The 13,086-nt window shown below is 45.8% G+C and overlaps 1 protein-coding gene across 13 annotated transcripts in view; it reads right to left on the bottom strand.

Annotated features, from left to right (window-relative positions):
* CELF4 (CUGBP Elav-like family member 4) overlaps positions 1 to 13,086 on the bottom strand; it is a 792,127-nt gene that overhangs the window by 158,605 nt on the left and 620,436 nt on the right. The window lies entirely within an intron of this gene.

Below are 13,086 nucleotides of genomic sequence, written 5' to 3'. Positions count from 1 at the left end.
CCTTGAGCATAGTTTCAACTATGGAAAGGTGGCATAAAAATGAAATGACGATGGTGATGATGATGATGATGATGAAACACTGCAGTGGTGTTCTCTATCCCCACCCCCATTCACTTTGCATCCCCTTCTTTTTATGTTTATGTGCAAGAGAAGCACTCTCTGGACCAGCTTAGTTTCATTAAGTTGAACTTTTGGCTACAGTCCTGTACCCTTTGCCAGGGAATTGGTTTGATGGAGTTTGTGGGGCTCACAACATTAATGATGACTTCAAGGGTTCAATGCACTGCATAAGTGATCTTGAAGTGTGGATGAGAGACCCCTGAAAAGATGAGGGGCCCTAGTGTTGGTCTCCATATGCATACATCCTTTCCCAGAATTTTCTTAGTTTTCCGTACATGCCACCCCACCCCCGCCCCCCCCATTTCTATGTTCTCTCTTTATTACTTATCAACAACTAAACGTCTGCACACATTCCAGCTCTCAAAATCCTTCTTAAATTGTGGTGCCCAGAACTGGACACGGTATTCCAAGTGTGGATCTGCGCATAGGAAAAAAACAACGTGTTAACAAAAGGGAAAAAAAACCCTATGTAAAATCACATAGAAAGGTTTTGTGCTCTACACCTCCATCTAGTGTTACATGTTTATAATGCATTTAAAACACTGTTTTTTGGACTAATGTAGCTGGGTCCCAGGTGTGATCTGACCAAGACAGAATAGAGTGTGACAAATATTTCCCTTGATCAGGACTTTTGCTGGTGCAGCCTAAAATAGTATTAAGGTGTTTGGGGGTTTTTTTTTGTCTTGTTTGTTTTGTTTGCTGCTCCATCACACTGTTGTCTCATGTGAAGCTTGTGGTCTATTGCGACCCATATATCCTTTTCACATGTACTACTGGCGAGCCAGGTGTCCCCCATCTTTGTGTAGCTAGTTCTAAATTTAGGATCCTACATTTGTCCCTATTTAAATTCATTTGGTTAGTTTGGGCCCAGTTCTGCAGTCTGTTAAGGCCATATTGAATCCCACTTATGTCTTCAGTGGAACTGGCTCCCCTTCCCAGTTTGGGGTCACCAGTAAATTTGATGAGCACCCCCTCCATACATTCATTCAGTATGTTTATATAGATGTTGAACAACAATGGGCCCAGGACAGAACCCTGCTGCACAAACAGGCCTCTTGTTTTAGCAAACCCCATAAATGAATTATCTGTTGTGTGGAGAGATGTCTGTCCTGAAATCACCCCACCCTTTTGCTTTTTCGATTCCCCTCGCCTTCTGTATAACCGAGAGTTGTCCCTGCCAAACGTGGAAGTGTGTGAAGCACAGACTAAAGCTTGTTCCTCACCCTTAGAAGTGTGCATGACTTTGGGGGGGGGGAGAAAGTTAGGGGGGGAGAGAAAGATTTTAAACAGATTTTTTATTTGAAAGATGAGCTGAAAAAGACATCAAAACAGATCAAAGCAACTAAAGGAAGTGGGGGGAAAATGTGAGGAGGGGGAGAAAGGGTAGGAAAAAACCTCCTGCAGTAACATTGGATGAAAATTAATCTTCTCAGATCTGTTTAAAAGATATTCTGTTTGATCTTCTATATCTTCTGCTGTGATTATCCAGGTTCCTTTTGAAGTTCTGAGCCCCATAGAACTGATATGTAAAAGTCCACATACATATGTATTAATACGGCACATAGAGCCACACTTGTTGTGCAGAACATGTGTGGAGTGGCCTGTGGTTGGGAGGTAACTAAGCCGGTTAGAGGAAGAGGGCGGGATCCCACACGGCTACAACACACAACCCTCTGAGCTGCAGGAACATCACACAAGTAGGCTGGAAAGAGCCGTCTGGATGAGTTGATTCTCATTCCAGATCCAAGATGGCGGGGCCACCTTTACTAACCTCATGCTTCAAGTCAACATAAGCGAATCGCTGGATTCGTTCCGATAAAATTCCAAATGGCACGCTGGAAAGTGGAACGCTTTCAAGCACTGCATATTGTAAGAGTAAAAGAATGAGCCATATGTGTTTGTGTTGTCTTGGCTGGCTTGCCAAATCTAAAAGGTTTGCCAAATCTATTGAACCATTGGCTTGAAAGCAACCCAATCGATTCTCTAGCCTTTTATATTTATTCTAGCAAATGACCCATGATTACGATTAGAGTTTTGTCAAGCTTTTACCTCCCCCCCCCGGAAGTCAAAGGTAATGCTTGTATTGGATAGAGATGGACAAATCCCACCCTCTCAAACAGGCTTAATTACCGTATTTTTTGCTCTATAAGACTCACTTTTCCCCTCCTAAAAGGTAAGGGGAAATGTGTGTGCGTCTTATGGAGCAAATGCAGGCTGCACAGCTATCCCAGAAGCCAGAGCAGCAAGAGGGATTGCTGCTTTCACTGCGCAGTGATCCCTCTTACTGTTCTGGCTTCTGAAATTCAGAATATTTTTTTTCTTGTTTTCTTCCTCCAAAAACTACATGCGTCTTGTGGTCTGGTGCGTCTTATAGAGCGAAAAATACGGTAATTAGAATATTCACATCGCCTCCCCCATTTCTCCTCGACAATTTTCTCCTGCTGAGGGCTTCTTTCTTGGAGAGATCCCAAACACACTGGCGGAGGAAGAGGAGTGCGGGGGGAGCGCACCACCCCCAGAAGCACTATCCTGGCAGGGTGCCATTGTGGCTGCCCCCTGCCCACGCTGGGCACCCTGCCCCCGCAGGTGGCACACCCCACCCCCAGGACGCACGCCAGCCCCACCTGTAATGTTAACATATGAGAGTGCTGGAGGTGAAATAGTTAAACAGGTTGCCCAATCAGAACCCAGGGGGTGGAGTCAGAGGGACTATAAAACCAGCTCTTGGAGGGGCAAAGAGGGGAGTTCGTTGGGAGTTGGGTGGTTGGTTGGAGTGGGAATGAATTGGGATAGAGTCTGTGGGGAGGTTGAGTTAGTGTAGCGAAATAAGCTGAGTCAGGAACAGTTAGGAGCTAGGAAGACAAGTAACTATCTGAGAGGTGGTTTGGTGAGTGAGAGCAGGTAGCGGAAGTTATAGGTCTGGATAGGCACCCCATGATTGTAATTGACCGATACCGTTTATGAAACCACAATCTTGTTAAACTGCAATAAATAAACAGAAGTTTATGTTCCGATTTAACCCTGACTGGACTCAGTATTGTACCAGGTAGGGCCTGGGTGGTGGCAGCGAGAAATAACGTGGTGGCACAGGGATCAATAGACGGTGAAATGTCCGGGGACCCTGTGTGATCGCCACACTGCCCCCGCCTGCTCTCCACCCCCCAGTGCCGGAACATGAAGCTCCGCCACTGCCCAAACAATCAGGGATCAAGTATCATCTATTGATAGATTGATCTCACCCTTCCTCCCAAAGGAGCCTAGCGTGGAAAACAAGCAACAAAACAATTATTAAAAACTTAAAAACATTTGAGACCTTAAATACAATTCCAATGCAGATGCAAACTGGCTAAGGTCTCTACCTCAAAGCAGATGGAACTACATAAACCCAAATAATGAGCACATGCAACAAAAGCCTACAGTCAGATCTGAATGAGCATGGTATTCATAAACGTTCAGTGGGGAAGTATATAAACAACCTTTGTAAAAATTACCGGTGGAACCCAGTGCTGAGATTTGTAGGTGGACATTTGCATTTTCTGGCATTGCGGTCTTTTCATAGCTCATGCTAAATCCCAGTAAAAGTTACCATGCATAGAATCATGGAACTGCAGAGTTGGAAGGGAACCCTCAGGATCATCTAGTCCAACCCTCTGCAATGTAGGAAAATGCGGCTGTCCCATGCGGGGTTCAAACCTGCAACCTTGTCGTTATCAGCATCGTGCCCTAACCAAATAAGCTACCCAATTTCCGGCACTCACTGCAATATGGCACACAGGACATGTAATAACTTAATTGAAGTTTGCTGGACTATTGCTTGTAGCCAACAAAGCCACAGTTGGAAGAGCCTTACAGGTGCGCATTTCAGTTTCCTTTGAAAGGCTGCAGCACGAACTTCTTCCCATATGGAGTTCCCTAAATAAAACGTATTTTTCCTCCTGCCTAATCGAGGCATCTGGTGGAATCGTCTCTCCCACTCCCTCATATTTGCTTTCCCTTTCAACCTGATACCATTTGCATAAGGTGCTTAATGCCCCAAAGCTGCTGTGCGCAAGTGCACCTCTTGTAGACTTTATCCATGCGTGTGCATCTGAATTCCCTCTTTTCAGCTTGTAGGGAATTAGCAGAGCCGAGAAGGATGTCGGTGCAAACCGCATCAGCTTTGTAAAGAGTCTAAAAAATCTCTACCCTAAATGGTCAATCCAGACTTGTTTTGAAAGTTGCCTTTGAAATCTCCGGTGCCTGTAATTTCTCTGCTTGTGGCTGTCAAGTTTTAGGATGTGAGTATCTCTCTGAAATTGGCTACCATTGATCAGAAACTTATTTGATATATGCCATTAAGCAGACATCAGTCACTATAGACTAGGCTCAGGCTGAAATTTACAGCATCAATCCATTCACCTATCAAATCTAGCATGGGAGAACTGAAAATAAATTTAGCCCATAAATGCCATCGTTTCTGACACTGCAGGTAGAAATACCTTTTTATAGCAATGCTTCTGGCCAAATCACTTCTTTAAACAATCCTCCCTTTCTCTCAATCTCAGCCAAACAACCGGGTATTGGTTGGGCTGGTTCCCTCCCCGGTTTTCTTTTTTGACAATTTGCCTTTTCAAATCAGAGATGAAGATGTTTTTGTGACAATTTGCAAAAGCGAAAAATGAGGAGAGACTTCAGCACTTCTCAGCCACCAGAAACACAGTGAGCTAAGAAGCTGGAGAGGGGTTTTTTTATGTGCATACACATCCTACCTACCATGGATGCTTTAGTTGAGATTCCTGCATCGCAAGGGGTTGGACTAGATCACCCTCAGGATCCCTTCCAATTTTACAGTTCTAGGACTGCACTGGTGGAGTCTGAATTGCTGGCAACTCTCCAGGAATGAGATATTGAGCTTGGTGTGCACAGCACACTGGAAACATTGACTGAGGGTTTGTCCACACTTCTGCTTCTCCCGTGCCTAGAAAGCATGTGTCTGAGCAGTTTTCCAACTTGCCCTGTGTTTTTTAGGCATTTGCCCCACAGTCGCCCCCCCCGAAAACATGCTCTTTATTGCTGAATTGGAACAAACAGCAAACACAGTTTGTGAAAATTGCAATTGCCATTGGGTCCGATTCAGCAGGGAACTGCAGGTTTCCCTGGGGGAAAGCAGTGGGGCAAATGGAGTTGTGCACAAGCCACAATTGTGGAACAGCAGCAAAAAAGGCATATTCGATGCAAGAAATTATTAGCAGTAAGCAGTAAACTCTGGCTTCATTGAATATTGCCCTCCTTCCGGAGTGGGCTATCTTTAAGGAATACATCAAAATTTATGTGGAAAAAGTAGAATTTCTGACAGATACTGATTGAATCCAGAAAATGATTGGAGTGGAAGGAGAGTAAAGTTAAGATAAAAGAAGAGATTAAAGAAATAATGAAATGCGTTTAAGCTAGTTGGAAAAATAAAGTGGCGTAACAAGAACGGCTGGAAGTCAAGTCACTTGGTGGGTGTCCGTATGGAGTAGGTGTGTAGGTATGTTGATATGTATAGTATAGGTAGGTATTATATAGAGTAATGTAGGTATGTTTTATGCTATGAAAAAGTAGGTAGTGTGTTGTGTATGGGTATTGTGTAAATGTATATGTATGTGTTTTATATGTTAATAAAAATTTTAAAAAATGAATATTGTCCTCCTTCCTTCCTTGAAGTTATATCCTGCCTTTTCCTTCAAGGAGGTGGCATGCATAATCCTTCTCCCCATTTTATCCTTACAGCACCTGAATTTTGGGGGTACTGTGTTGAAATCTGGCACCCCCACCTCTGAAACAGAGATAGCAAATGCACAGAAAAGGGCAGGCGAGAGATCCGAATGCCGTTCCTTTCTCTGGGAGGAGAGGCTAAAGTGTTTGGGGGATTTCAAATTTAGGGGGCAGAGGGGGCAGAATGGCCGTAGATCACCTGTTCTGCATGCAGAAGGATCCAGGTTCAGTCCCCAAGGGTTTCTCCAGGTTACACTGAACACGTACTCTGCCTGAAACCCAGGATAGTCATAGCTGCCAGCTCCATGGGCCAATGAGTAAGACTCCGGAAAAGACAGCTTCCTGCGTTCTTATGATTAGAGTGGCATGGAGTGAATGCAAAGGGAGAAACAGTCATTTACCCTGCTCCCACAATATGAGAATTCAGGATGACTCAGTGCATTTGAAGTGTTCTAGGTTCAGAAAAGGCAAAATGAAGCACTTGCAGACATCAAAAATAAATTACAGAAAGTACTTCCATGAATTGGTTGGTACCAACTGGGTGTTTTAAAGACAAGGATTGGACACATACTTGGAGGGTCAGTCAACCAACAGCTTTCAGCCACAATTAAAAACGAAACTCAAGCTGTTTTTTCAAAGCAGTCCAGGTGAAAGGAGAGCTATCTTCAAATATCAAGAGGCTTGGACCCAAACCAATGGATGCAAGTTGCAAGAAAGGAGATGCTGACTAAACATCAGGGTAAAATTTCTGATGGCAAAACAGTGGAACGGGCTATCTCAAAAGGTGATGATGGGCTCTCCTTCATTGGAGGTTGTCAGTCAGAGGTTGGATGGCCATCTGCCAGGGATTCTTTCTCTGTGAATCCTTGAGGGGGGTTGGACCCTTGGAGGTTCCTTCCAGTGCTATAATTCTATGATCTGACCTCTGGGCACCAGAGCAGCTGAAGAAGAATAGGAGTGTCCTGTGCACCAGAGCAGCTGAAGAAGAATAGGAGTGTCCTGTGCAGACTTAATATGGGGACCCAAAGGATTGTACCTGTCCCTGAGACCATTTGGGGATTATCCACCTAGCCCACTTTGCAGAGGTGGTTTTGGGGTAGCACAACCAGTGTAGTCGCACTGGGTGCCATGTTGCAAAGGGCGCAAAAAACCCAATGCTGTAGAACAGAGCGCGAGAGGCGGGGGTGCCAATTTTAGCACAGCATGGCCGCCACTGAAATTTGAGAGCCAAAGTCCACCACTGCCAGTTTGTTATAGTTTTTTTTTGGGGGGGGTCCTCAGAAAAGGCTTTTACCAGTCATGCCACCTGGGAGCCTTCAAGCTGATGGTGCTGGGAACCAAACATGGGTTCTTTGGTACGCAAACCACTCCCAAATAGTTCCACCCACAAAACACTGTATTACAAAATGGTTCCTGACAGTGGCGATGATCTGTGGCCTTCTCAATATACTACAAGTCTCATAATTCCTGACTATTGGCCATGCAGGCCGAGCAAATGGGAACTGGAGTCCAGCAACATCTATGCAGGTTCAGGGAAGTTTTTAATGTGTGACATTTTAATGTATTCTTAATCTTTGTTGGAAGCAGCCCAGAGTAGCTGGGGAAACCCAGCCAGATGGGCGGGGTACAAATAATAAATTATTATAATATTATTATTATTATCGGTGGCTGATGATGTTCACCCATTTCATCTCTTAGCTTAAACCTCACTTACGTCTCCTCCTTTTCAGTACGGTTTCAACTCGGCAGCTGCGATGTTTAGATTTTCCTGCCCCTTTCCCTCTGCTCTTTTGTGTGATGATGTTTTGCAGAAGAGAAATCTGGGCTGACAACCCCTCCTGCTCAACTGTGGCTATTTTATTTGTACTTACAAGTGTGCAGTAATTTTTTATATTTTCACAGGCTCTGGTTGGGGGGAGTGATCAAAGGACTTATTTGTAGCTAAGAGTGTGCAGCATGTTGGTCACTGAATTGGGGGGTTGAGTGTGGGGTGGGCAATAGCTCTTCCCTCTTTCCTCACATGCAAAAAAATCAATTGAAGAATATATATATATGCATGCTTTGGTGCTTTTAATTAGATTTGTTGTTGAGGTTATAATCTGAGGCTTAGCTGCTAACAATCGGAAAAGGAATGTATGTATGTGTGAGAGAGTGACTTCTGTTTCAGAGCGCTGGGAGGGGGGAATGTTGTCAAGAGACAGGGAGCCTTTGGTTTTTCATCGACAGTCGTATGGCGAAGATGGCGGGGGGGGGGGGTCAGAGAAGACCAAAAATAACATCCCGAGAAAAAAGAAATAAATTAAAGAGGGGGAAATGAAGATGCCGCTCAGATGTAGAGGCGCACTGTGACTCTCTCCTTCCAACTGTCCTTTTTAAGGATGCAAATCTCCTTTCTCCCCCAGCCTGAGAGAGTCTTGGGAAATGAAGTAAGTTTCTCTAGAAACGGCTTCATTTGAAAGTATTGGAGCTGTATCATTGAAGTGTTCCATGGCTGCTTGCTCTTCGTTGGAGGAAAGAGGGGAGGGGCAGTTTGGGGGTGTAACAAAAAAGTTGAGAAATACATCTCTCTGTCTCTCCCCCCACCCCGCCCCATGACCTTCTAAATCCAAGAGTTCTTATTTGCCTGATTCTTTCTATTCCTCCTCTGCCCCTCCTTCCCACCCCGATCACGCATTGCGTGGGTGCTGGTTGGAGATCAAAGGCTTCCCAACGGAGGCTTGGCAAAGGCTCACCAGGATAAACACATTTGCTCTCCGGGTATTGTGGCTGAGGAAAGAATGAGCTGAAGTCAATGGCAGCCAGAGCATTATGCACCATGGAAATGGCATGTCCGTTCCTTTCATTTCCTAACCCGTAAACGTCAGCAAGGGACAGAAGAACCAGCATATATTAAAGGCTGCATTCACCCCCATGGCCTGCTGGGGTGCCTTAGTTCTTCCAAGAACACATTTCCCACTGTTTCACCCACATCCCAAGTTGACACACATTTGTGTGGTTGTCGTCCCAAACCACCAGACTGGACAAGCAAGTGTGGACCAGTAGACTGGGTTTTCTGGTCCTACTGTTGCCACATCCTTGGTGATGGAGCAAAGTTGACATGGCTAGTTCATTGTCTGATCTCACCTGAGGTGACACCAAGTCAGGTTGCTCTGCCACCACACTCCAGAGATCTAATAACACTGAGGTGGGACTCTTCCCTGACTACTCACGTGGCCCCTCTCTAAGATCCAGCTCCACAATTTCATCCCAGCCCTCATCTCACTCTGATTGATCAGGCCAAGAAGTCTCCATGGGGCTCATAACATAGACCACCAACATCATCCCTGTTTATCTTCAGCCCTCCCCAATCCACTCTTGCTTGTCCACATGGAAATCGTTGTGACCAAGACAGCCCAGCCCAGAGTTAGGCATCCTTAGGATTATTGGCTATAGTGAACATTGATACATCTGGTTTTTGAGATGTTGCCCATGGGTCTTCTTCCATTGGAAGATATCCGTGGTGGTGCACCGTTTCTTAACGTGGGTAATGACAAATCTCAATGAAGAACAATCGGGGAAGAATCACAGAAATATCTTATCTCATGGTATGGTTTCTCTGCAAAAATACGTCTACTGTTGGAGGCAATATGCCTCTGAATGGGCATATTGGGAAGTCTGTTTGCTCCCTTATTGGGTGGAGAACTTTGTGGGTGAACCCCAGGCCTCCCTAGTAAAGCAGCCTATCGCAGGCCAGATCATCTTCCTGTAGTCAAATGGGCCAATGGTGGTAGAAGTTAGGGGGTGTTCCCCTAAGCATGGGACTGACCAATTGTGGCCCTTGGTGCCACACCCAGGAGAAGTTTAAATTCCTGGCCTCCGGGGCCTTTTGGCCTCTCTCTCGCTGCCCCTCCACAAGTAAGGATATCCTGTTAAAAAGATTTGGGAGGAGTGGCTCCTGTCCGATGCCCAGATGGGGGCTAGGGCCATACAACTCCTTCAACAGGGACACCCCGATTTGATATAGGTCATAGGGCATCTGTCCCCACCCCCCGGCTTCACCCTTAGAAACACTCCTAGCACACAGGCAGGAGCGACATGCGCCGTTGCATATCACAATGTCTATGGCCAAACCTCATATCCATAACCAATATAAAGGTAAAGGTAAAGGGACTCCTGACTATTAGGTCCAGTCGTGACCGACTCTGAGGTTGTGGCGCTCATCTTGCTTTATTGGCCTAGGGAGCCGGCGTACAGCTTCCAGGTCATGTGGCCAGCATGACTATGCTGCTTCTGGTGAACCAGAGCAGCGCATGGAAACACCGTTTACCTTCTGGCCAGAGCGGTACCTATTTATCTACTTGCACTTTGATGTGCTTTTGAATTGCTAGGTTGGCAGGAGCAGGGACCGAGCAACGAGAGCTCACCCCGTCGTGGGGATTCGAACCGCCGACCTTCTGATCAGCAAGTCCTAGGCTCTGTGGTTTCACCCACAGCGCCACCTGCGTCCCATAGTCGTGGCCTTATTTGATCCCAAAAACCAATATGCCGCGTGTTGTCTAGTTATTCACACCTCATGGAACAGGGTGGTCACGGGGCCTCGATTCGCGATTGCATCTGGTGAGATCAAATCCTCATGATGAAATCACTATTATTTTAATTCACACAAAGAAGAGCGGACACATTTTAAGCAGCAGTTCTTGCAAAGCTTGCCTTAGTGGCATCGATTATAAAACCATAGCAAGGAAATTAACTTCTTCTTTTTTTGTAAGATGGTCCAGATTAAAAGAGAAGTGGATGGAGCAAGTTGCAAAGCAGAAGCTGGGGATATTGTCCCTCAAAACTCAGCCAGAAAATGCGCTGCTCAAGACAGATAGAAAAATTTCCCCACAAGGGGTCGGGGAACATAACTGAGGGGTAAAACGCATAAGAAGAACAGAGCATGCAAGTACACCCACAGAGCTGGGAAGGGGGCGGAATTATCTCTGAAAGATAAAATCCATTTAACAATCACAAGCCTGTAACCTCTTTCCAGCTCATTCCTTTATCTGGTGCTAAGTAAACCTTTTCTGTTGGTGGAGCGAAAATCCCACTAATAAATTCTGCCGTGGCATCATTCCAAGCTTGGGCCTGATAAAAAACGCTACAATACCTAGAGAATAAATTAGACCTAGGTGCAGGATAGCAGCACACAACTCCCTTCTGTCAAACTGTGCTGGAATAAAGAACCCCAGGCTGGCAGGCTGCTTCAGCACTGAAAAGGGGATGGGGATTTTTTATTTTATTTTAAAGAATACCTTGGTGCAGATGGATCATGCCGCTACACTCTCCTTAACTATCAACATCCAGGTGTCGCCGTGGGACCATATGAGCTCCCCAACCAAGGCATCTTCCTTCTCAATTGTGTGGGTATCGATTGACGGGATAACAAAGTTTTTGACTGATACCTCCAATATGGAAAATTTCCAGCCTCTTGTTCTGTTTCCCATCAGGGGAGAAATGTTTCATTCTCAACTCTTTGCTAAATATAGTTGGTGTTGTACTTGAACTTTAGCCATTGCCCAGCCAGCTAGAACTGGTTGCTCAGCCTCCCTCAGTACCCTACGGACAACACTTACCACATGTTCACGAAAACATAGAAATCTTGTGTCGGAAGGGACCCTGTTCACTTCCCAGAGCCACGATTCCCAGTGTGGCTTAACAATCAACCCCTCTTCCAAGGGAACTCTAGGAAATGTAGCTCTGTGAGGAAATAGGGGCCTCCTAAGAACTTGCAACGCGGGTGGCACTGTGGGTTAAACCACAGAGCCTAGGGCTTGCCGATCAGAAGGTCAGCGGTTCGAATCCCCACGACAGGGTGAGCTCCCGGTGCTCGGTCCCAGCTCCTGCCAACCTAGCAGTTCGAAAGCACATCAAAGTGCAAGTAGATAAATAGGTACCGCTCCAGCAGGAAGGTAAACAGTGTTTCCGTACGCTGCTCTGGTTCGCCAGAAGCGGCTTAGTCATGCTGGCCACATGACCTGGAAGCTGTACGCCGGCTCCCTCAGCCAATAAAGCGAGATGAACGCTGTAACCCCAGAGTCAGTCACGACTGGACCCAATGGTCAGGGCTCCCTTTACCTTTAAGAACTTGCAGCACCCTTAAGAAACTACACTTCCCAAGATGCTATGGGGGAAGCCATGACTGTTAACATGGGATCACAGTGCCTTAAATGTGTGGTGCAGATGTGGATTTTGTTTCTATCCTTAAATACATTTTGAAACAAAAGGGGTAGGCCCCACAATGGAATCACTCTGTGAAGGGGCAGGATACCTACCCAAATGACCTCACCAAAGCTGACTTCAGAATTTGGTGAGAGGGTTGCAGAGGAAGAATAAAAACCCTACATATGAGAAGTGCATTCATTTGTAATAATGATTTCCAAAAGGGTGGTCACGTTAGTGTCTTACAACAAACACAGTCCAAGCCTTGAAGATGAACACATTCATAAGCCAGTGTGGTGTAGTGGTTCAAGTGTTGGAAAAGGACTTCAGAGGCCAGGGTTCAAATCCACACTCATTGGGTCTCCTTGAGTCTCTGCCTCTCAGCCTAATCTACCTCACAGGGCTGTTGTGAGGATGAAATTGGGGACAACTGTGTAGGCCACCTTGAGCTCCTTGGATGAAAGGTAGGGGAGAAATGCAATTGGAAAATAAACTTGGCTTAAGCTTTCATGAATTCAAGTGGCCCCTTTGCAATGTTGCCCATTCCTCCCCAAACTCTACGGACAAATCCCAGCTGCAATTTGAATAGCAATGGTTAAAAGCAAAAAAGAGAGAGAGGGGAGAGATTCTTCTTTTAGGCTTTCGCCTCCCCCCGTCGGCAGCCACACTTTTGCCTGGCAAGCACTGCGGCAGGCAGCCTTGGCATATTTTCGAAAGGGAGGCCAGATAAGATGGCAGGGAGGGCAGGAGTGGCAAGCCATGCATTAATCAGAGAGAAAAGCTCCGTCTCCTAGAATCCTTTCATTAGCCAGCAAGACAGGTGACCTCTGACCTCCTGCATCACTTACTTCCCCAGTAACAACTCCTCTTGCCAGATCATCTTTCTTGTAGACCTCATCCATATTCAAAGAGGCGTCATATCCAAGCGCCACAAAGAGGCTAATCAAATGGATCTTTCTTTCTTTCTTTCTTTCTTTCTTTCTTTCTTTCTTTCTTTCTTTCTTTCTTTCTTTCTTTCTTTCTTTTCTCCCTCCCTTCCCTCCCTTCCCC

This window comes from Podarcis melisellensis, assembly GCF_964234715.1.
Source record: "Podarcis melisellensis genome assembly, chromosome: 11".
In the NCBI taxonomy this organism is placed as follows: domain Eukaryota; kingdom Metazoa; phylum Chordata; class Lepidosauria; order Squamata; family Lacertidae; genus Podarcis; species Podarcis melisellensis.
Note: the sequence above shows the minus strand (reverse complement) of the source record. Positions and strands in the feature narration are given on the sequence as shown.